Genomic DNA, 23,232 nt, shown 5'->3' with positions numbered 1-23,232 from the left:
GAGAACATGTATTGAGATCCAAAAAGAGAGAAGAAACCATCTAGCTAATAACTATGGACCTGAAGCTCTGTGGTAAACTACTCACAACTCATCGGAGGGGCTATGGTGTTGATGTAGAAGCCCTCTGTGGTCAATTCCCCCTCCGGCGGAGCGCCGGCGAAGGCTCCAAGATGGGATCGCGGATACAGAAGGTTACGGCCATGGAAATTGTTTTTCGTTGGCTCCTTGGATGTTTTCGGGGTACGTGGGTATATATAGGAGGAAGAAGTACGTCGGTGGCTGCCCGAGGGGCCCAGGAGACAGGGGGCGCGCCCAGAGGGGGTGGGCGCGCCCTCCTATCTCCTGGCCGCCTCAATTGCTTCTTGACTTGCACTCCAAGTCCTCTAGATCACGTTCTTTCCAAAAATCACGCTCCCGAAGGTTTCATTCCGTTTGGACTCCGTTTGATATTACTTTTCTTCGAAATACTGAAATAGGCAAAAAAACAGCAATTCGGGCTGGGCCTCCGGTTAGTAGGTTAGTCGCAAAAATGATATAAGTGTGTAAAATAAAACCCATAAACATCCAGAAGGGGTAATATAATAGGATGGAACAATAAAAAATTATAGATACGTTGGAGACGTATCACATACCTACCTATTATGGCATTTTCATAGCCATTCCGAGATATATTGTCATGCAACTTTTCCACCGTTTCGTTTATTATGACACGCTCCATCATTGTCATATTGCTTTCCATGATCATGTAGTTCACATCGTATTTGTGGCAAATCCACCGTTCATAATTCTTTCATACATGTCATTCTTGAATCAATACACATCCCGGTACACCGCCGGAGGCATTCACAAAGAGTCATATTTTGTTCTAAGTATTGAGTTCTAATTCTTGAGATGTAAGTAAATAAAAGTGTGATGATCTTCATTATTAGAGCATTGTCCCATGTGAGGAAAGGATGATGGAGACTATGACTCCCCTACAAGTCGGGATGAGACTCCTGACGAAAAAATGAAAAATAAGTAAAAAAAAGAGGTCATAAAAAAAGAGAAAGAGAAGGCCCAAATAAAAAAATGAGAGAAAAAGAGAGAAGGAGCAATGTTACTATTCTTTTTCCACACTTGTGCTTCAAAGTAGCACCATGACCTTCATTATAGAGAGTCTCCTATTTTATCACTGTCATATACTAGTGGGAATTTTCATTATGGAACTTGGCTTGTATATTCCAATGATGGGCTTCCTCTAAATGCCCTAGGTCTTCGTGAGCAAGCAAGTTGGATGCACACACACTTAGTTTCTTTTTGAGCTTTCATACACATATAGCTCTAATGCATCCGTTGCATGGAAATCCCTACTCACTCACATTGATATCTATTGATGGGCATCTCCATAGCCCGTTGATACGTCTAGTTGATATGAGACTATCTTATCATTTTTGTCCTCTCCACAACCACCATATTCTATTCCACCTTAGTGCTATATCCATGGCTCACGCTCATGTATTGCATGAAGATTGAAAAAGTTTGAGAACATCAAAAGTATGAAACAATTGCTTGGCTTGTCATCGGGGTTGTGCATTATTTAAATATTTTGTGTGATGAAGATAGAGCATAGCCAGACTATATGATTTTGTAGGGATAACTTTCTTTGGCCATGTTATTTTGAGAAGACATGATTGCTTTGTTAGTATGCTTGAAGAATTATTATTTTTATGTCAATATTAAACTTTTGTTTTGAATCTTTCAGATCAGAACATTCATGCCACAATAAGGAAAATTACATGGATAAATATGTTAGGTAGCATTCCACATCAAAAATTCTGCTTTTATCATTTACCTACTCAAGGAAGAGCAGGAATTAAGCTTGGGGATGCTTGATACGTCTCCAACATATCTATAATTTTTGATTGTTCCCTGATATTATATTATCTGTTTTGGATGTTTAATAGGCATTTATATGCTATTTTATATTATTTTTGGGACTAACCTATTATCCGAGAGCCCAGTGTCAGTTTCTGTTTTTTTGCCTATTTTAGAGTTTCGCAAAAACGAATACCAAACTGAGTCCAAATGGAATGAAACTTTTGCGATGATCTTTCTTGAACCAAAAGCAAACCAGAAGACTTGGAGATGAAGTCGGAGATGCAAGGAGGCGACCACGAGGGTGGTGGGCGCTCCCCCTACCTCGTGGGCCCCTCGTGGGTCTCCTGACCTAGTTTCTTCGCCTATATATACTCTTATACCCTAAAAACATCCATGGGAGCCACCAAACCACTTTTCCACCACCGCAACCTTCTGTACCCGTGAGATCCCATCTAGGGGCCTTTTCCGGCATCCTGCTGGAGGGGGATTCGATCACCGAGGGCTTCTAAATCAACACCATTACCTCTCCGATGAAGCGTGAGTAGTTTACCACAGACCTACGGGTCCATAACTAGTAGCTAGATGGTTTCTTGTCTCTCTTTGATTCTCAATACCATGTTCTCCTTGATGTTCTTGGAGATCTATTCGATGTAATATTCTTTTGTGGTGTGTTTGCCGAGATCCGATGATTTGTGGATTTATGATCAGATTATCTATGAATATTTTTGGTTCTTCTCTGAATTCTTATATGCATGATTTGATATCTTTGCAAGTCTCTTCGAATTATCGGGTTAGTTTGGCCTACTAGATTGGTCGTTCTTGCAATGGGAGAAGTGCTTAGCTTCTGGTTCAATCTTGCGGTGTCCTTTCCTAGTGACAGTAGGGGCAGCAAGGCACGTATTGTATTGTTGCCATCGAGGATGAAAAGATGGGGTTTTCATCATGTTCCTTGAGTTAATTTCTCTACATCATGTCATCTTACTTAATGCATTACACCGTTCTTATGAACTTAATACACTACACGCATTCTGGATAGGGGTTGATGTGTGGAGTAATAGTAGTAGATGTAGAATCGTTTTGGTCTACTTGACACGAACATGATGCCTATATTCATGATCATTGCCTTAGATATCGTCATAACTTTGAGCTTATCTATCAATTGCTCGACAGTAATTTCTCACCCACCGTAATATTTGCTATCTTGAGAGAAGCCACTAGTGAAACCTATGGCCCCCGGGTCTATTTTACATCATATTAGTTTCACATCAACTTGCCTATTTCTATCTCCGTTCCTTATTTTGCAATCTTTATTTTCCAATCTATAAACCAAAAATACCAAAATATTTACTTTACCGTTTATCTATCTCGATCAGATCTTACTTTTGCAAGTAACCGTGATGGATTGGCAACCCCTTTATCGCATTGGGTGCAAGTTGTTGATTGTTTGTGCAGGTATTCGGTGACTTGTGCGTTGTCTCCTACTTGATTGATACCTTGGTTCTCAAACTGAGGGAAATACTTACGCTACTTTGCTGCACCTCCCTTTCCTCTTCAAGGGAAAAACCAACGCAAGCTCAAGAGGTAGCAGCCTTTTACAATCGTCGTTCCGACCATGATACCCTTAAAATACCATTTCCTGTGCAAGTTTAAGCACATGTCTTCTACAGAGCAATACCCCATTCCAACCTCTACTTTGATCTGTCGTCGAGTATAACCCCCTGGTATCTCGATATTATCACAGAACCACATAACTTCTTATGAGTTCGTCATCAAGTACTACATTCTCACCGGTTCCAATTTTTCCTGGGTTCTGAGTGGTTAGTCACTCGAGTACACCGATAACTGAATCACATGCGTTCTATGATTCAACCATTCTTAGCAATCTTCTTTGCTTACGAGTTTGTACCCGATCACTTCATTCCTAGCCTGATTGACTATATCATTATTGAGCTAATTTTTAATTGTGCTACCTAGTCCTTCTTCACGGAGCACAATTTTCGACGATGAGCTAACCCTACGTAGATCTTCCTCATCATATCATTTCGTCTTGAACAGCAAGCTTGATTTCGCGTATGTGTCCTATCCTTGGTTCCAATAACCTTTCGCTTCATCATTCCTTTGACTTGATGTCATCGCTGATCGATTACACCTTCATGAAATCTCTCGACAATTGTGTCATGATCATCATCAACATGTTGAGCTCTTCCAGGATATCAATCAAATTCATGATGGGAAATACCATCCTTGCCCCTCGATGATTGTGTTATCATCGACAACTTTCTTGCCTTCCCCCAACACAAACTTGTTCATGTTATGGATGCAACTTGCTATCCAGCTTGTATGATGTTCTACCTTGAAGTATGTTTGTCTTTTATGTCAAGGATGTTGTGAGGATTGCTTCACCTTTTATGAATTTTTCAAATAGTGATACTTCTCACCATCACCATTCTTTCTTGGTTCCCATGTTAATTCTAACCGGGGCACCAACAAGTGAATGGTGTTTTTTGGATTCTGTACTTCTAGCAACCCTGATGCTTTGAAGTAATGATCGACAGTTCATTCTTAGACCATCGGTTATTGGATCACCATTCTAACAATTGATCAGGCTACCTATGCCCATATTTCGGGCACACCTGTCAACCAATGTTTAATTTTGGATGCTTTCCTCGAACATACATCATTATATTGTACCGTTTGATCTGGCAAATGTTTTCTCCTTGTTCACATAATTGTGGAAATCCATCTTGTTGGAAATCTCGAGGATTGTCGCTGAGTCCATCAGCCACCCCTCATCCTATCCTTAGTTTGAACTCTTGTGTCAGAACTCAATCCTGAGAATCTTACAATGTCATCTCATCAATTTGCGTTGCACCTTTTCTTCTCAGGCATCCCGAGTCCGAGGTATCCTGACACCAGTCAGATTTGAATCTCGGTCAGAAATGATGGTTGGAACATATTTCCAAGAGCTATAACGTTGGTCTTTATATAGCCCTGTAGGGTGATGTCATGCCTAGCACACCTTCCCGGAGGACCTATTGTTATAGTTTCGTTTTTAGAAAGGTTAACCATTCTTCCATGATGAAATTGCAAGACTTATTCTATAAGTTTTTCCTGATGGATCCTTTGTGTATCTTAAGTCTGACCTTTATTTGAAGGCCATGCCAATGCTAACTCGAAGCATGACTGTGGTACTCCGACGTTCAATAAGAACATTGGAAGCGCAATGCTAGACAATTTATTAATCAGCTAGCCAAACACCATTGTATGGTTAATGTCATGAAACTTCTCTCCCCTTTCCTAAAGGCCTTACTATGTTATATCCTGTCATGGATATCATGCTCTGCTTGCGCCTGGGAAGGAGATACACCTAATACTCATGTATACCCCTTTTTCCTTTCCATTGTTCGGTTTAAATCTGATAATCAATTCTTTCCTTTCCATTGGTTTGTTTAACCCTTCTTGTGATCTATATGATATAAGCAGCAATAATTCCCTGCTTATGTAAACACCTCGGTGTACAACTCTCTCAGTAAGATCCTGTTGCTTTTGTTGATGACATTCTGGTAACCACCGATGGACAAGAACTTTGCCTATTGGTTTGTCTCATTTCAATGAGCGAGAAAGTGTTTCTCTTCGTCCCTCTCCCTTGGTACTAATGTTGTTGCCAACATAACTGACATGTTATCCTCTGACATGCCTTGCTATCATGACCTTGTAATTTGTCGGTGCCCTTTTCTACCTTTAACCCGCATGGTGGGCCCATAAACAACAGTTCCACAGGATCAAAACCTGACTCTCCTGTACATCCCTATTTCCAAATGTTTATCCTTCGAACTTTACCTCGTATGTAATTCCGCGAGCTACCTTCCGTCAGATGCTATGTTTCGGTACCAGACATAATATTTGTTCTCCTTGCTCTGAACCCCTTTCACACCCTGTTTTAGACATTGAACGATTGACTATCCACTTGAAACTTCTTATTGCACCTTCTTACTTTCCTCTCGATGTTTTTCTTAAGTTCAATTAGAGAGTTACTTTCTGCCACATTCCCTGAACTATCTACCAGATAATCAACCTTGTAGAGGTCCGTTCTTCCAAAGTTACCCCTTGTCCTTTTCATAAGTACGATGGAGTTCTCGACGAAAGGATGCCAACTTCTTCATGATGATCTGAAGTAGAGAAATGAAGATGACATTGTAATGGATCGACCACTTCGAGAAGAGCAACCAGGAACAAAAGGATCCATTGGAATTACGTGAGCACAACTTTCCCCCTCACTTCCCCTCTTAAATCTCGGGACGAGATTTCTTGTAGTGGAGGAGAATTGTGACGCCTAGATAATTAAGCTAAAGTAACCCTCTGCTAATGGCGCCATGTCACCACGATTACTGTTGATAAATTCACGTTGATTCAAACCCCATTCAAATTCAATTTTTAAAATCAAGTCAAACTTTAAAAGTTTTCAAATGTCAAAACTCAAATGTTCATCATGTGGAAAATAATTCCTAATTAATTATGGTGGAGAAACCAACATTTTATAAAGTGTCTAAGTGCCCCAAAATAATTAAATCACTGACTCAAACAATAATTTAGATGCTTTTTAAATTATAAAAATCCCAAACCTTTTTATTTAAGTGCCAAACTTTTCGTGGCAGTGTTATATAATGTAATGTTATTTATGGGACTAGTTACATATTTTCACAAAAGCCAACTAGTGACTAAAGGAATTACAAAACAGAATTCATAAAAGAAAAACAAATTAGTAATAAAAAGAAGGTAGAAAAGTGAAACGGCCACATGCCACTTTGCACTTAGGCCTGCACAGTGCCAGTGCAACCCAGCTGGCCCAGCCAGCCTCCCCCGCTCGTCGTCTTCCCCCTTCCTATTCCCTGATGCGCTGGACGCCTGTGCGTCGTCCATGGCGCGAGAAGCCGCATGCGTCGGCCATCCGCCGCTCCCCTGTCGCCTTCTAGGTCACCCCGACCTAAACCCTAAACCTAGCGCCTCCAGTTCCCCTCTCCCTCGCGCCGCTCCTCTCTTCCCCCTCTCCCCGAGCGCAACTGTTGCCACCGCCTACTTGCCCGCATTGCCACCGGCGGCCTCGACGCCTGAAACCGCGCTCGGAAGAACCACCGTCGTCTCCTATATTGCCTGAGGCAACCCGTGGTCAGCGCTCCCTCTTCGTGGTGAGCTCCGCCCCCAAAACCCCTTGTCTGTGCCGTGAATCCGTGGAGTAGCTCACCATTGCCATTACCGTGTCCGTGTTGCCACTGCTCGACTCACCGATGTGGCCACGGCCGTTGTGGACCTCGCCCGACCCCCAGCACCGTGCTCCTGGTGCTCCCAAGAGCACGACGCACCCTCGCACGCCTTACCTCGTGCCCCGTAGCGCCGTCGCTGCCTCCCGAACGCCACGCCGCTCTTTGTCACCATTCCGGCCAGATCCGGCCAACTCCGACGACGCCACCGGTCCCAGTCGACGCGCCGTCGTCTGGCCATTTGAACGCTCCCAACCGCGCCTCGATCCGTGCCCTGTGCACGATTTCCGGTGAGACCCGTGCATATCCGCCGCTGGTTAGGTCGCCGCCGGCGCAACTCTGGCGACGCTGACATAATGTCCGGCCGGGTTAGTTGCTAATGCCCCTAATTAGTTAACCTAGTATGATTGACCATCGGCCCCACTGCCCTAATTAAAATTTGGTTTAACTAAATACTAATTAAACTACCTAATGTGCCACTCAAATATGCGGCCCTCCCTTTAATTAACCCATAGCTAAATTTATCTCTATTAATTAGTCTGTGTGAATGACAAGTGGGACCCAACCACTATTCCAGTGGATAAGGTCGGCCGAGTCAGCTGCCCACTCAGCAGCTGGTCCCACCAGTCAGCCTCTGCTGACTAGGTAGTTGACTGTCAACTGGCCCCACTATCAAACACACGTGTATCCCCTGGGTACACTCTTTGTGTATCCATACCAAGTAAGTTTAATATATATTTTTGAAATAAAATAATTCTAGAAAATTCAAAAAATGAATTAAAACTTCGAAAAATCATATAAAATAATTCGTAACTCAGATGCAAATACTTTGTACATGAAAGTTACTCAGAACGACGAGACAAATCCGAATATGTAGTCCATTCGTTCACCACACGTCCCTAGCATAGCGAACCTGCAACCATCCCCCTCCAGTCCGTCTGTCCGAAAACTCGAAATACCGGGAATACTTTCTCGGATGTTTCCCCACTTCGCCGGTCTCACCTACTACTGCGTTTGGACACTTGTAGCACTGCGTATTGCCATGTTACGCCTTGTGATGCTTTGATTGCTCTGTTATTTATTGTGTTCCCCCTTCGTTACTTCTTTCTGGTAGACCCCGAGACTGCCGGCGACCCCTAGTTCAACTACGGTGTTGGCGACCCTTCCTTCTTGCAAGAACAACCGGGCAAGCAAACTCCCTTTGATCAACCAGACATCGCCCACTCTCCAATCTCTTATTCTTGCATTAGGTTTGCTACTGTTGTTTATTCGATAGCTCATATTCTGTTGCATAGCCTATCATTGTTCCTACAATTGTTGATACCTTTACCTGCTATCCTAATGCTTAGTATAGGTTGCTAGTATTACATCAGTGGCCCTACACTCTTGTTCGTCTGCCATACTATAGTACTAGGCCGTGATCACTTCGGGAGGTGATCACGGGTTTATATTATATACTATTACATACTGATGTTACTGTTCGGAGATGGGGGCTGAAGGGGTAGGTGGTTCCACCCAGGTAGTGGTGGGCCTAGGTTCCCGACAGCCCCCTGATGGTTACTTTGTGGCGTAGCGACAGGGAAGGTTGCAACCACCTAGGAGACAGGTGGGTCTGGTCCCTGGCCTATATGCACTAACCAACTACGCAGGAACAGTTATGGGCACTCGACGTCAGGGTATCAGCTGAAGCCTTCTTGACGTTAGTGACTGAGCGGCGCGCGCTGGATTGGACTGGAACGCCTGCTCTTGTATTAGGGAGGCTAGGTCTGCTTACTGACTGGGTACGCAATGTGCAGGTGTGCAATGGGCGATGGGCCCAGACCCCCGCGCGCATAGGACTTAGACCGGTGTGCTGACCTCTCTATTGTGCCTAGGTAGGGCTGCGGCGTGTTTATCTTCCGAGGCCGGGCATGACCCAAGAAAGTGTGTCCGGCCAGAGGGATCGAGCGTGCTGGGTTATGTGGTGCACCCCTGCAGGGAAGTTTATGAAGGAAATATGCCCTAGAGGCAATAATAAAGTTATTATTTATTTCCTTATTTCATGATAAATGTTTATTATTCATGCTAGAATTGTATTAACCGAAAACATGATACATGTGTGAATACATAGATAAACATATAGTCACTAGTATGCCTCTACTTGACTAGCTCATTAATCAAAGATGGTTATGTTTCCTAACCATAGACATGTGTTGTCATTTGATTAATGAGATCACATCATTAGGAGAATGATGTGATTGACATGACCCATCCCGTTAGCTTAGCACTTGATCGTTTAGTATTCTGCTATTGCTTCCTTCATGACTTATACATGTTCCTGTAACTATGAGAATTGTGTAACTCCCGTTTACCGGAAGAACACTTTGGGTACTACCAAACGTCACAACGTAACTGGGTGATTATAAAGGAGTACTACAGGTGTTTCCGAAGGTACATGTTGAGTTAGCATAATTCGAGATTAGGTTTTGTCACTCCGATTGTCGGAGAGGTATCTCTGGGCCCTCTCAGTAATACTCATCACCTAAGCCTTGCAAGCATGTAACTAATGAGTTAGTTATGAGATGACGTATTACGAAACGAGTAAAGAGACTTGCCGGTAACGAGATTGAACTAGGTATTGGATACCGACGATCAAATCTCGGGCAAGTAACATACCGATGACAAAGGGAATAACGTATGTTGTTATGCGGTTTGACCGATAAAGATCTTCGTAGAATATGTAGGAACCAATATGGGCATCCAGGTCCCGCTATTGGTTATTGACCAGAGACGTGTCTCGGTCATGTCTACATTGTTCTCAAACCGTAGGGTCCGCACGCTTAAGGTTTCGATGACAGTTATATTATGAGTTTATGTATTTTGATGTACCGAAGGTTGTTCGGAGTCCCGGATATGATCACGGACATGACGAGGAGTCTCGAAATGGTCGAGACATAAAGATTGATATATTGGACGGATATATTTGGACACCGGAAAGGTTCCGGAAGAGTTTGGAGCTCCGGGAGGTTACCGGAACCCCCCGGGAGGTATATGGGCCTTATTGGGCCCATGTAGGAGGAAGGGAGAAGGAGCAAGGGAGGGGGGCGCGCCCCCCCAAGCCCAATCCGAACTGGGGAGGGGGGCCGACCCCCCTTCCCTTTCTCCTTCCCCCTCTTCCTTTCCTACTACTAGTACTACTTCCTAATACTAGTACTCCTTCCTTCTCCCTCCAAATAAGATAAGGAAAAGAGAGGGAAACCTACTTGGAGTAGGTTTCCCCCTCCCTATGGCGCGCCCCCCCTTGGGCCGGCCACCTCCTCCCTCCCTCCTTTATATACGGGGGTAGGGGGGGCACCCTAGAACACACAAGTTGATCATTGATCGTTCCTTAGCCGTGTGCGGTGCTCCCCTCCACGATATTACACCTCGGTCATATTGTAGCGGTGCTTAGGCGAGGCCCTGCGACAGGAGAACATCAAGATAGTCACCACGCTGGCGTGCTGACGGAACTCCCCCTCGGAGCCTCTACTGGATTGGAGATCGAGGGTGCGTCATCGAGCTGTACGTGTGTCAAGAACTCGGAGGTGCCGGAGTAACGGTGCTTGGATCGGTCGGACCGGGAGGACGTACGACTACTTCCTCTACGCTGCGTGAATGCTTCCGCTTCGGTTTACGAGGGTACGTAGACAACACTCTCCCCTCGTTGCTATGTCATCACCATGATCTTGCGTGTGCGTAGGAATTTTTTTTGAAATTACTACGTTCCCCAACAGTTTATCTATTCAAATAATCGTGTCCCTCGGTAAAAGGACGACCCGGAGTTGTATTCTGACCTTATGACAACTAGAATTGGATACTTACTTAAACACACCTCTTACAAGTTTCAGAGATAACCCGGTGATTGCTTTCCCACAGGGCGACGAGGGGAGGAACGCCGGGTAGGATTATGCTATGCAATGTTACTTGGTAAACTTTGTTGGGAACGTAGTAATTTCAAAAATTTCCTACGCACATGCAAGATCATGGTGATGATATAGCAACGAGAGGGGAGAGTGTTCGTCCACGTACCCTCGTAGACCGTAAGCGGAAGCGTTATGACAACGCGGTTGATGTAGTCGTACGTCTTCACGATCCGACCGATCCAAGTACCGAACGTACGGCACCTCCGAGTTCAGCACACGTTCAGCTCGATGACGTCCCTCGAACTCCGATCCAGCCGAGTCTCGAGGGAGAGTTCCGTCAGCACGATGGCGTGGTGACGATCTTGATGTTCTACCGGCGCAGGGCTTCGCCTAAGCTTCGCGACGGTATGACCGAGGAGGAATATGGTGGAAGGGGGCACCGCACACGGCTAAGGAACGATCTGTAGATCAACTTGTGTCTTCATGGGGTGCCCCCTGCCCCCGTATATAAAGGAGCAAGGGGGGAGGAGGCCAGCCCTAGGAGGAGGCGCACCAAGTGTGGAGTCCTACTTGGACTCCCTAGTCCTAGTAGGATTCCACTTCCCTTGTTGGAGTAGGAGAAGGGGAAAGAGGGGGAGAGAAGGAAGGAAAGGGGGGCTGCGCCCCTTGTCCAATTCAGACCAGAGGGGGGGGGCGCAGGCCTCCTTCCTTTTGGCCTCTCTCCTCTATTCCCGTATGGCCCAATAAGGCCCATATACTCCCCGGCGAATTCCCGTAACTCTCCGGTACTCCGAAAAATACCCGAATCACTCGGAACCTTTCCGAACTCCGAATATAGTCGTCCAATATATCGATCTTTACGTCTTGACCATTTCGAGACTCCTCGTCATGTCCCCGATCTCATCCGGGACTCCGAACTCCTTCGGTACATCAAAACTCATAAACTCATAATATAACTGTCATCGAAACCTTAAGCGTGCGGACCCTACGGGTTCGAGAACTATGTAGACATGACCTAGAACTATTATCGGTCAATAACCAATAGCGGGACCTGGATGTCCATATTGGCTCCTACATATTCTACGAAGATCTTTATCGGTCAAACCGCATAACAACATACGTTGTTCCCTTTGTCATCGGTATGTTACTTGCCCGAGATTCGATCGTCGGTATCCAATACCTAGTTCAATCTCGTCACCGGTAAGTCTCTTTACTCGTTCTGTAATGCATCATCCCGTAACCAACTCATTGGTCACATTGCTTGCAAGGCTTATAATGATGTGCATTACCGAGAGGGCCCAGAGATACCTCTCCGACAATCGGAGTGACAAAACCTAATCTCGAAATACGCCAACTCAACATGTACCTTCGGAGACACCTGTAGTACTCCTTTACAATCACCCAGTTACGTTGTGACGTTTGGTAGTACCCAAAGTGTTCCTCCGGTAAACGGGAGTTGCATAATCTCATAGTTACAGGAACATGTATAAGTTATGAAGAAAGCAATAGCAACATACTAAACGATCAAGTGCTAAGCTAACGGAATGGGTCAAGTCAATCACATCATTCTCCTAATGATGTGATCTCGTTAATCAAATGACAACTCTTTTGTCCATGGCTAGGAAACATAACCATCTCTGATAAACGAGCTAGTCAAGTAGAGGCATACTAGTGACACTATGTTTGTCTATGTATTCACACATGTATTATGTTTCCGGTAATACAATTCTAGCATGAATAATAAACATTTATCATGAAATAAGGAAATAAATAATAACTTTATTATTGCCTCTAGGGCATATTTCCTTCAGTCTCCCACTTGCACTAGAGTCAATAATCTAGTTCACATCACCATGTGATTTAACATCAATATTCATATCTGTATATGATTGACACCCTTAGTTCACATCTTCATGTGACCAACACTCAAAGGGTTTACTAGAGTCAATAATCTAGTTCACATTGCTATGTGATTAACACCCAAAGAGTACTAAGGTGTGATCATGTTTTGCTGGTGAGAGAATCTTAGTCAACGGGTCTGTCATATTCAGAGCCGTATGTATTTTGCAAATATTCTATGTCTACAATGCTCTGCACGGAGCTACTCTAGCTAATTGCTCCCACTTTCAATATGTATCCAGATTGAGACTTAGAGTCATCTGGATCAGTGTAAAAGCTTGCACCGATGTAACTCTTTACGATGGGCTCTTTTATCACCTCCATAATCGAGAAATATTTCCTTAGTCCTCACTAAGGATATTCTTGACCAATGTCCAGTGATCTACTCCTAGATCACTATTGTACTCCCTTGCAAAATTCAGAGCAAGGTATACAATAGGTCTGGTACATAACATAGCATACTTTATAGAACCTATGACTGAGGCATAGGGAATGACTTTCATTCTCTTTTCTATTTTCTGCCGTGGTCGGGATTTGAGTCTTACTCAATTTCACACCTTTGCAACACAGGCAAGAACTCTTTCTTTGACTGTTCCATCTTGAACTATTTCAAAATCTTGCCAAGGTATGTACTCATTGAAAATCTTATCAAGCGTCTTGATCTATCTCAATAAATCTTGATGCTCAATATGTAAGTAGCTTTTACTGAGGTCTTTCTTTTAAAGAACACTCCTTTATGCTTTGCAGAATAATTCTACATTATTTCCGATCAACAATATGTCACTCACATATACTAATCAGAAAGTCTGTAGTGCTCCCACTCACTTTATTGTAAATACAGGCTTCATCATAAGTCCATATAAAACTATATGCTTTGATCAACTTATCAAAGCGTATATTCCAACTCGGAGATGCTTGCACCAGTCCATAGATGGATCGCTGGAGCTTGCACATTTTGTTAACACCTTTAGGATTGACAAAACCTTCTGGTTGCATCATATACAACTCTTCTTTAATAAATCCATTAAGGAATGCAGTTTTGACATCCATTTGCCAGATTTCATAAAATGTGGCAATTGCTAACATGATTCAGATAGACTTAAGCATCGATACGAGTGAGAAAATCTCATCGTATTCAACACCTTGAACTTGTTGAAAACCTTTCGCAACAATTCGAGCTTGGTAGATAGTAATACTACTATCAGTGTCCGTCTTCCTCTTGAAGATCCATTTATTTAACATGGCTTGCTGATCATCGATCAAGTCAATCAAAGTCCATACTTTGTTCTCATACATGGATCATATCTCAGATTTTATGGCCTCGAGCCATTTCGCGGGATCTGGGCTCATCATCGCTTCCTCATAGTTCGTAGGTTCATCATGGTCTAGTAACATGACTTTCAGAACAGGATTACCGTACCACTTTGGTGCGGACCATACTCTGGAAGACCTACGAGGTTCTGTAGTAACTTGATCTGAAGTTTCATGATCATCATCATTAGCTTCCTCACTAATTGGTGTAGGAATCACTGGAACTGATTTCTGTGATGAACTACTTTCCAATTCGGGAGAAGGTACAAATTACCTTATCAAGCTCTACTTTCCTCCCACTCACTTCTTTCGAGAGAAACTCCTTCTCTAGAAAGGATCCATTTTTAGCAATGAATATCTTGCCTTCGGATCTGTGATAGAAGGTGTACCCAACAATTTCCTTTGGGTATTCTATGAAGACGCACTTCTCCGATTTGGGTTCGAGCTTATCAGGATGAAACTTTTTCACATAAGCATCGCAGCCCCAAACTTTAAGAAACGACAACTTGGGTTTCTTGCTAAACCATAGTTCATATGCTGTCGTCTCAACAGATTTAGATGGTGCCCTATTTAAAGTGAACGCAGCTGTCTCTAATGCATAACCCCAAAACGATGATGGTAAATCGGTAAAAGACATCATAGATCGCACCATATCTAATAAAATGCGGTTATGACGTTCGGACACACCATTACACTGTGGTGTTCCAGGTGGCATGAGTAGTGAAACTATTTCACATTGTTTTAACTGAAGACCAAACTCGTAACTCAAGTATTCATCTCCACGATCAGATCGCAGAAACTTTATTTTCTTGTTACGATGATTTTCCACTTCACTCTGAAATTCTTTGAACCTTTCAACTATTTCAGACTTATGATTCATCAAGTAGATATACCCATATCTGCTCAAATCATCTTGTGAAGCTCAGAAAATAATGATACTTGCCACGAGCCTTCATACTCATTGGTCTGCATACATCAATATGTATTATTTTCAATAAGTCAGTAGCTCGTTCCATTGTTCCGAAGAATGGAGTTTTAGTCATCTTGCCCAAAAGGCACGGTTCGCAAGCATCAAATGATTCATAACCAAGTGATTCCGAAAATCCATCTTTATGGAGTTTCTTCATGCGCTTTACACCGATATGACCTAAACGGCAGTGTCACAAATAAGTTGCACTATCATTATTAACTTTGCATCTTTTGGCTTCAATATTACGAATATGTGTATCACACGATCGAGATCCAACAAACTATTTTCATTGGGTGTATGACCAATAAGTTTTTATTCATGTAAACAGAACAACAATTATTCTCTAACTTACATGAATAACTGTATTGCAATAAACATGATCAAATCATATTCATGCTCAACGCAAACACCAAATAACACTTATTTAGGTTTAACACTAATCCCGAAAGTATAGGGAGTGTGCGATGATGATCATATCAATCTTGGAACTACTTCCAACACTCATCGTCACTTTCCCTTCAACTAGTCTCTGTTTATTCTGTAACTCCTGTTTCGAGTTACTAATCTTAGCAACCGAACAAGTATCAAATACTCAGGGGCTACTATAAACACTAGTAAAGTACACATCAATAATATGTATATCAAATATACTTATGTTCACTTTGCCATCCTTCTTATCCGCCAATCAATTGGGGTAGTTCCGCTTCTAGTGACCAGTCTCTTTGCAGTAGAAGCACTTAGTCTCAGGCTTAGGACCAGACTTGGGTTTCTTCACTTGAGCAGCAACTTGCTTTCCATTCTTCTTGAAGTTCCCCTTCTTTTCCCTTTGCCCTTTTTCTTGAAACTAGTGGTCTTGTCAATCATCAACACTTGATGCTCTTTCTTGATTTCTACCTTCGTTGATTTCAACATCACGAAGAGCTCGGGAATCGTTTTCGTCATCCCTTGCATACTATAGTTCATCACGAAGTTCTAGCAACTTAGTGATGGTGACTAGAGAATTCTGTCAATCACTATCTTATCTGGAAGATTAACTCCCACTTGATTCAAGCGATTGAAGTACCCAGACAATCTGAGCACATGCTCACTAGTTGAGCGATTCTCCTCCATCTTTTAGCTATAGAACTTGTTGGAGACTTCATATCTCTCAACTCGGGTATTTGCTTGAAATATTAACTTCAATTCCTGGAACATCTTATATGGTCCATGACGTTCAAAACGTCTTTGAAGTCCCGATTCTAAGCCTTTAAGCATGGTGGACTAAACTATCAAGTAGTCATCATATTGAGCTAGCCAAACGTTCATAATGTCTACATCTGCTCCTGCAATAGGTCTGTCACCTAGCCGTGCATTAAGGACATAATTCTTCTGTGCAGCAATGAGGATAAACCTCAGATCACGGATCTAATCCGCATCATTGCTACTAACATCTTTCAACACAGTTTTCTCTAGGAACATATCAAAATAAACATATGAAAGCAACAACGCAAGCTATTGATCTACAACATAATTTGCAAAATACTATCAGGACTAAGTTCATGATAAATTTAAGTTCAATTAATCATATTACTTAAGAACTCCCACTTAGACAGACATCTCTCTAGTCATCTAAGTGATCACGTGATCCAAATCAACTAAACCATGTCCGATCATCACGTGAGATGGAGTAGTTTTCAATGGTGAACATCACTATGTTGATCATATCTACTATATGATTCACGCTCGACCTTTCGGTCTCCGTGTTCCGAGGCCATATCTGTATATGCTAGGCTCGTCAAGTATAACCTGAGTATTCCGCGTGTGCAACTGTTTTGCACCCGTTGTATTTGAACGTAGAGCCTATCACACCCGATCATCACGTGGTGTCTCAGCACGAAGAACTTTCGCAACGGTGCATACTCAGGGAGAACACTTCTTGATAATTAGTGAGAGATCATCTTAAAATGCTACCGTCAATCAAAGCAAGAATAAGATGTGTAACAGATAAACATCATATGCAATCAAAATATGTGACATGATATGGCCATGATCATCTTGCGCCTTTGATCTCCATCTCCAAAGTACTGTCATGATCTTTATCGTCACCAGCACGACACCATGATCTTCATCATCTTGATCTATATCAATGTGTCGTCACATGGTCGTCTCGCCAACTATTGCTCTTGCAACTATTGCTATCGCATAGCGATAAAGTAAAGCAATTATTTGGCACTTGCATCTTATGCAACAAAGAGACAACCATAGAGCTTCTGCCAGTTACCGATGACTTCAACAAAACATGATCATCTCATACAACAACTTATATCTCATCACGTCTTGACCATATCACATCACAACATGCCCTGCAAAAACAAGTTAGACGTCCTCTACTTTGTTGTTGCAAATTTTACGTGGCTGCTACGGGCTTAGCAAGAACCGTTCTCACCTACGCATCAAAACCACAACGATAGTTTGTCAAATAGACTCCGTTTTAACCTTCGCAAGGACCGGGCGTAGCCACACTCGGTTCAACTAAAGTTGGAGAAAGTGACACCCGCCAGCCACCTGTGTGCAAAGCACATCGGTAGAACCAGTCTCGCGTAAGCGTACGCGTAATGTCGGTCCGGGCCGCTTCATCCAACAATACCGCTGAACCAAAGTATGACATGCTGGTAGGCAGTATGACTTATATCGTCCACAACTCACTTGTGTTCTACTCGTGCATATAACATCAACGCATAAAACCTAGGCTCGGATGCCACTGTTGGGAACGTAGTAATTTCAAAAATTTCCTACGCACATGCAAGATCATGGTGATGATATAGCAACGAGAGGGGAGAGTGTTCGTCCACGTACCCTCGTAGACCGTAAGCGGAAGCGTTATGACAACGCGGTTGATGTAGTCGTACGTCTTCACGATCCGACCGATCCAAGTACCGAACGTACGGCACCTCCGAGTTCAGCACACGTTCAGCTCGATGACGTCCCTCGAACTCCGATCCAGCCGAGTCTCGAGGGAGAGTTCCGTCAGCACGACGGCGTGGTGACGATGTTGATGTTCTACCGGCGCAGGGCTTCGCCTAAGCTTCGCGACGGTATGACCGAGGTGGAATATGGTGGAAGGGGGCACCGCACATGGCTAAGGAACGATCTGTAGGTCAACTTGTGTCTTCATGGGGTGCCCCCTGCCCCCGTATATAAAGGAGCAAGGGGGGAGGAGGCCAGCCCTAGGAGGAGGCGCACCAAGTGTGGAGTCCTACTTGGACTCCCTAGTCCTAGTAGGATTCCACTTCCCTTGTTGGAGTAGGAGAAGGGGAAAGAGGGGGAGAGGAGGAAGGAAAGGGGGGCTGCGCCCCTTGTCCAATTCGGACCAGAGGGGGGCGCAGGCCTCCTTCCTTTTGGCCTCTCTCCTCTATTCCCGTATGGCCCAATAAGGCCCATATACTCCCTGGCGAATTCCCGTAAGTCTCCGGTACTCCGAAAAATACCCGAATCACTCGGAACCTTTCCGAACTCCGAATATAGTCGTCCAATATATCGATCTTTATGTCTCGATCATTTCGAGACTCCTCGTCATGTCCCCGATCTCATCCGGGACTCCGAACTCCTTCGGTACATCAAAACTCATAAACTCATAATATAACTGTCATCGAAACCTTAAGCGTGCGGACCCTACGGGTTCGAGAACTATGTAGACATGACCTAGAACTATTCTCGGTCAATAACCAATAGCGGGACCTGGATGTCCATATTGGCTGCTACATATTCTACGAAGATCTTTATCAGTCAAACCGCATAACAACATACGTTGTTCCCTTTGTCATCGGTATGTTACTTGCCCGAGATTCGATCGTCGGTATCCAATACCTTGTTCAATCTCGTCACCGGTAAGTCTCTTTACTCGTTCTGTAATGCATCATCCCATAACCAACTCATTGGTCACATTGCTTGCAAGGCTTATAATGATGTGCATTACCGAGAGGGCCCAGAGATACCTCTCCGACAATCGGAGTGACAAAACCTAATCTCGAAATACGCCAACTCAACATGTACCTTCGGAGACACCTGTAGTACTCCTTTATAATCACCCAGTTACGTTGTGACGTTTGGTAGTACCCAAAGTGTTCCTCCGGTAAACGGGAGTTGCATAATCTCATAGTTACAGGAACATGTATAAGTTATGAAGAAAGCAATAGCAACATACTAAACGATCAAGTGCTAAGCTAACGGAATGGGTCAAGTCAATCACATCATTCTCCTAATGATGTGATCTCGTTAATCAAATGACAACTCTTTTGTCCATGGCTAGGAAACATAACCATCTCTGATAAACGAGCTAGTCAAGTAGAGGCATACTAGTGACACTATGTTTGTCTATGTATTCACACATGTATTATGTTTCCGGTAATACAATTCTAGCATGAATAATAAACATTTATCATCAAATAAGGAAATAAATAATAACTTTATTATTGCCTCTAGGGCATATTTCCTTCAAACTTACCAACTACTCTTTTTTACATGCTTCAAGATGGAGGCTGACAGAAACGTAGTCTTCGATAGGACTAGATATCCCCCTTTTTCTGGCATTCTGCAGTTCAGTCCATAGATACTATCCATTTCATTGATACCAATGCATATGTAGTGTAGACCCTTGCTTGCGAGTACTTTGGATGAGTACTCATGGTTGCTTTGCTCCCTCTTTTCACCCTTTTCCATTCTTCTCGGACATTGCAACCAGATGTTGGAGCTCAGGAGCTAGATGCCATTGACGGTGACTCCTACTACACCGGAGGTGCCTACTACTACGTCCAGGCCGCCGACGACCAGGAGTAGTTAGGAGGATCCCAGGCAGGAGGCCTGCGCCTCTTTTGATCTGTATCCCAGTTTGTGCCAGCCATCTTATGGCTCCTTGTTTAACTTATGTCTGTACTCAGATATTATTGCTTCTGCTGACTCGTTTATGATCGAGCACTTGTATTTGAGCCCTCGAGGCCCCTGGCTTGTAATATAATGCTTGTATGACTTAATTTTTTTAGAGTTTTGTTGTGATATCTTCCCGTGAGTCCCCGATCTTGATTGTACACGTTTGCGTGTATAATTAGTGTACGGTCAAATCGGAGGTATCACACGCAGGCTGACCTTGGACGCCACAACCTCAGCTACCTCATACCAATGGCGCTCAGGTGCGCCATCCAGCTCGGCATCCCTACCGCGATCCACCACCTCGGCGGTGCCGCGTCATTGCCTAACCTGGGCACCGCGCTGTCCTCCCACCATAAAAGGCTTCATTCCTCAGTCGCCTCTTGCTACTGCTGTCCACGACGTGGGTGCTGGCGTCAAACGAGGTTGGGATCTACAGCCTCGTGCTGATGTCCAACCTCCTCGTGGATGGTATACTCGTTGATGGAGATGCTAGCCAGGCAGCACTTGTGCTCTGCTTGACCTCGCGGTATCACATGGAGGCGGCTATGGGGTTGGCCGTCTGGTTCAAAAAAAGATATCGCCCAACCCGTGCCGTCACCATTCGAGGACGTGCATGGCGTGACACTCTTCGAGGAGAGTATGGCCGTCCTCGACCCTGAGAGTGACAAGTTATTCAATGAAGCTTTAGCTGCCCATGAGCATATGGGAATCGGTACAATATTGCGGGAATGCCATGGCTTATTCAATGGCTTGCAGTCGCTCACCGACTGTTGTGGTGGTGATGGAACGACAACTAGAGCCATTGTTAAGGCCTTCCCTCACATAAAGTGCAACGTGTTGGACCTTCCAAGGGTGATCAATAAAGCTCCAAGCGATGTCCTCGTTAACTATATCGCTGGTGACTTGTTCCATTCCATCCCACCTGCTCAAGCTATAATGCTCAAGGTACAAACCATAATCTCTCTACCATGTTTCATTTTTTTGCCTGGATCCTGTGCCGGATAGATATTGTGATCTTGCGTCACTAGCAGGCACATTTTTTTGGTCTCGTTATTATTTATATCAAACTAAATACAAATGCTTATGCATAATTGCACTGAGTACATGGACTGTTTGTCCTTGAAAATACATTGTTTGACTGTAAAGATATTAGTCCATGCCAGCTTGTTCTACACTTCTGGAGCAACGAGAACTGCATCAATATCCTAACGATGCAAGAAGGCCATTCCTTCTCGAGAAGTGGGAGGAAAAGTTATTATCATGGACATTGTGGTTGACTCTTCTTCAGGACCGATGTTCGAAACCCAAATGCTGATGGATATGGTGATGATGGTATGTACCAGGGGACGACAACGTGATGAAAATGACTGGAGTTCCATCTTTATGAGGGCAGGGTTTAGTGACTACAAAATTGTCAAGAAGCTTGGAGCTCGAGGTGTCATCGAGGTCTATCCATAAGTTCGTGTTGCAAATGGTGTGATGGTGACCGTCTGGTATAAATTGGCGTGCTATAATAAATAAATAAATAAGTGAGACATGTGGTGCGTTACTATCTAATGGAAAACGCAATGTGATCTCTACAATTATTTAGCTCCCATGAAATGGAGCCCTCTGCTTCATCGTGGACTTTGGTCAAATGGTGGACCCCGTCAAAACTGATTTTCTAGCCAATGATTACTACGTGGCAACGTATTAGTAGAAGCGAAAGTAAAACTGAATTTCGTGACTCGGTTGTTTGTTTTTTTGTTTGAGTCAACCGCATCGTCCAACGCTGCCCGACACATTTTTTCCGCATCCAGTTAAAAAACAATTCTGAAAGCATGCATTCAAATCAAAAATAAGTAAACATTAAATGGCCAACCGCCGACAAAAGTCCACTTAAACATTGATAAAACAAAAAACTAAATAAACGCGCCTCCCAACCATCCAGCACGCTGCTCTAAGCGTCGCCATCGTTGCCATCGTCGCCAGTGAGGTCGACGAAGGCTGGCAGCGGCCCAGCCCATTGGAATGCGGTCTCCCACACCACACGCGCCGACTCCTACATCATCTGCCCATCGGCAGCATTGCTGCGGGGCGCGCATTCCTCATTCTCCTGCTCCCGGCGCTCTTCCTCCACCTCCCGTGCCCGGCAAGCACGGTGCTCCTCCTCCTCGTGCTCGGACTGCATCCGGCGCTCGCCGTCGGTGCGCTCCTCACACAGGTGGAGTAGTCCCAGTGCTCCAGGTAGCCTCCTCTTGCTCCGGCGTGGCGCCCAACGCGATGGGCGGCGCGCTCACCCACTCGCGGAGGATGTCGGTCCACGCGTACAACTATGACTCCGGCTCAGTGTTCGGCGTCGGCGTGAGCGTGAGCGCCTGTGTGTGCTCGGGCTCGGCCTTGGGCTCGGGCAGCGGCGGAGCGTAGGCGCTGTCCCCCGCCATCGATAGCGTGTGTCCTCCTCGCGCTGGCTTTCCTCTAAGGCGCGCTGGAGCACCACCTTCAATGTGACCTGGTGGGCCGCCTCCTCCTCCGAAACCACCTCCGAGGGTGGCGGCACGAACCCAAGGTTAAGCTGCACACCGCCGCAGCGGGCCACGTCGTGCTCCGCAGCGAACCAGGCCTCCCGGTTGGGCGAGTCTTGCATGTAGGCAGGGGCCGCACCGATGCTCTGGCGTCAGAAGGCCGAGGCGCTTGCGCACCTCCTGCGTGTGCGCCTATGCTGACCACGCCATTGTTGGCATCGGGATGCGGTACGGGTCAAGGTGCTAGCCATGCGAGAGGTCAACATCTGGCCATGGCCGCGGTTGTCGGTAATTCTAGTGCCAACGTGCTTGGTGCACCTTGTTGTATAACCGGTCTCGTGGGCGGCGACAACTAGCCGCACGGGGATTCATCATGTAAGCTGACGGGGGCGGCGGCGGTGGCCGCGGCGGAGGTGGAGGCGACATGCAGGACGAGCTCGTGCCGGCGTCAAGTTTGCCCTTGCTCTTGCCGAAGATAACCATGGCCAGCGCTTGCGTTGTCGGCGGCGAGGGGAGTGAGGGTGGCCAGATGTGGATGGAAAGGAGAAGTAGATGACCCCCCCCCCCCCTCCCCCACCCACACACACTTACATTAGGAAGGACGAGCACACCGGGCGCTTCTAGACGCTGCTCAGGTTAGGTGCATG

General features: G+C 44.8%; 1 pseudogene; it reads left to right on the top strand.

Annotated features, from left to right (window-relative positions):
* LOC123064599 (flavonoid O-methyltransferase-like protein Os11g0303600) overlaps positions 1-21,539 on the top strand; it is a 62,286-nt pseudogene extending 40,747 nt beyond the window's left edge.
* Positions 21,540-23,232: the final 1,693 nt, after the last annotated feature.

This window comes from Triticum aestivum, chromosome 3B (genome assembly GCF_018294505.1).
Source record: "Triticum aestivum cultivar Chinese Spring chromosome 3B, IWGSC CS RefSeq v2.1, whole genome shotgun sequence".
Lineage (NCBI taxonomy): Eukaryota > Viridiplantae > Streptophyta > Magnoliopsida > Poales > Poaceae > Triticum > Triticum aestivum.
This window is presented reverse-complemented; position numbering and strand designations above follow the sequence as displayed.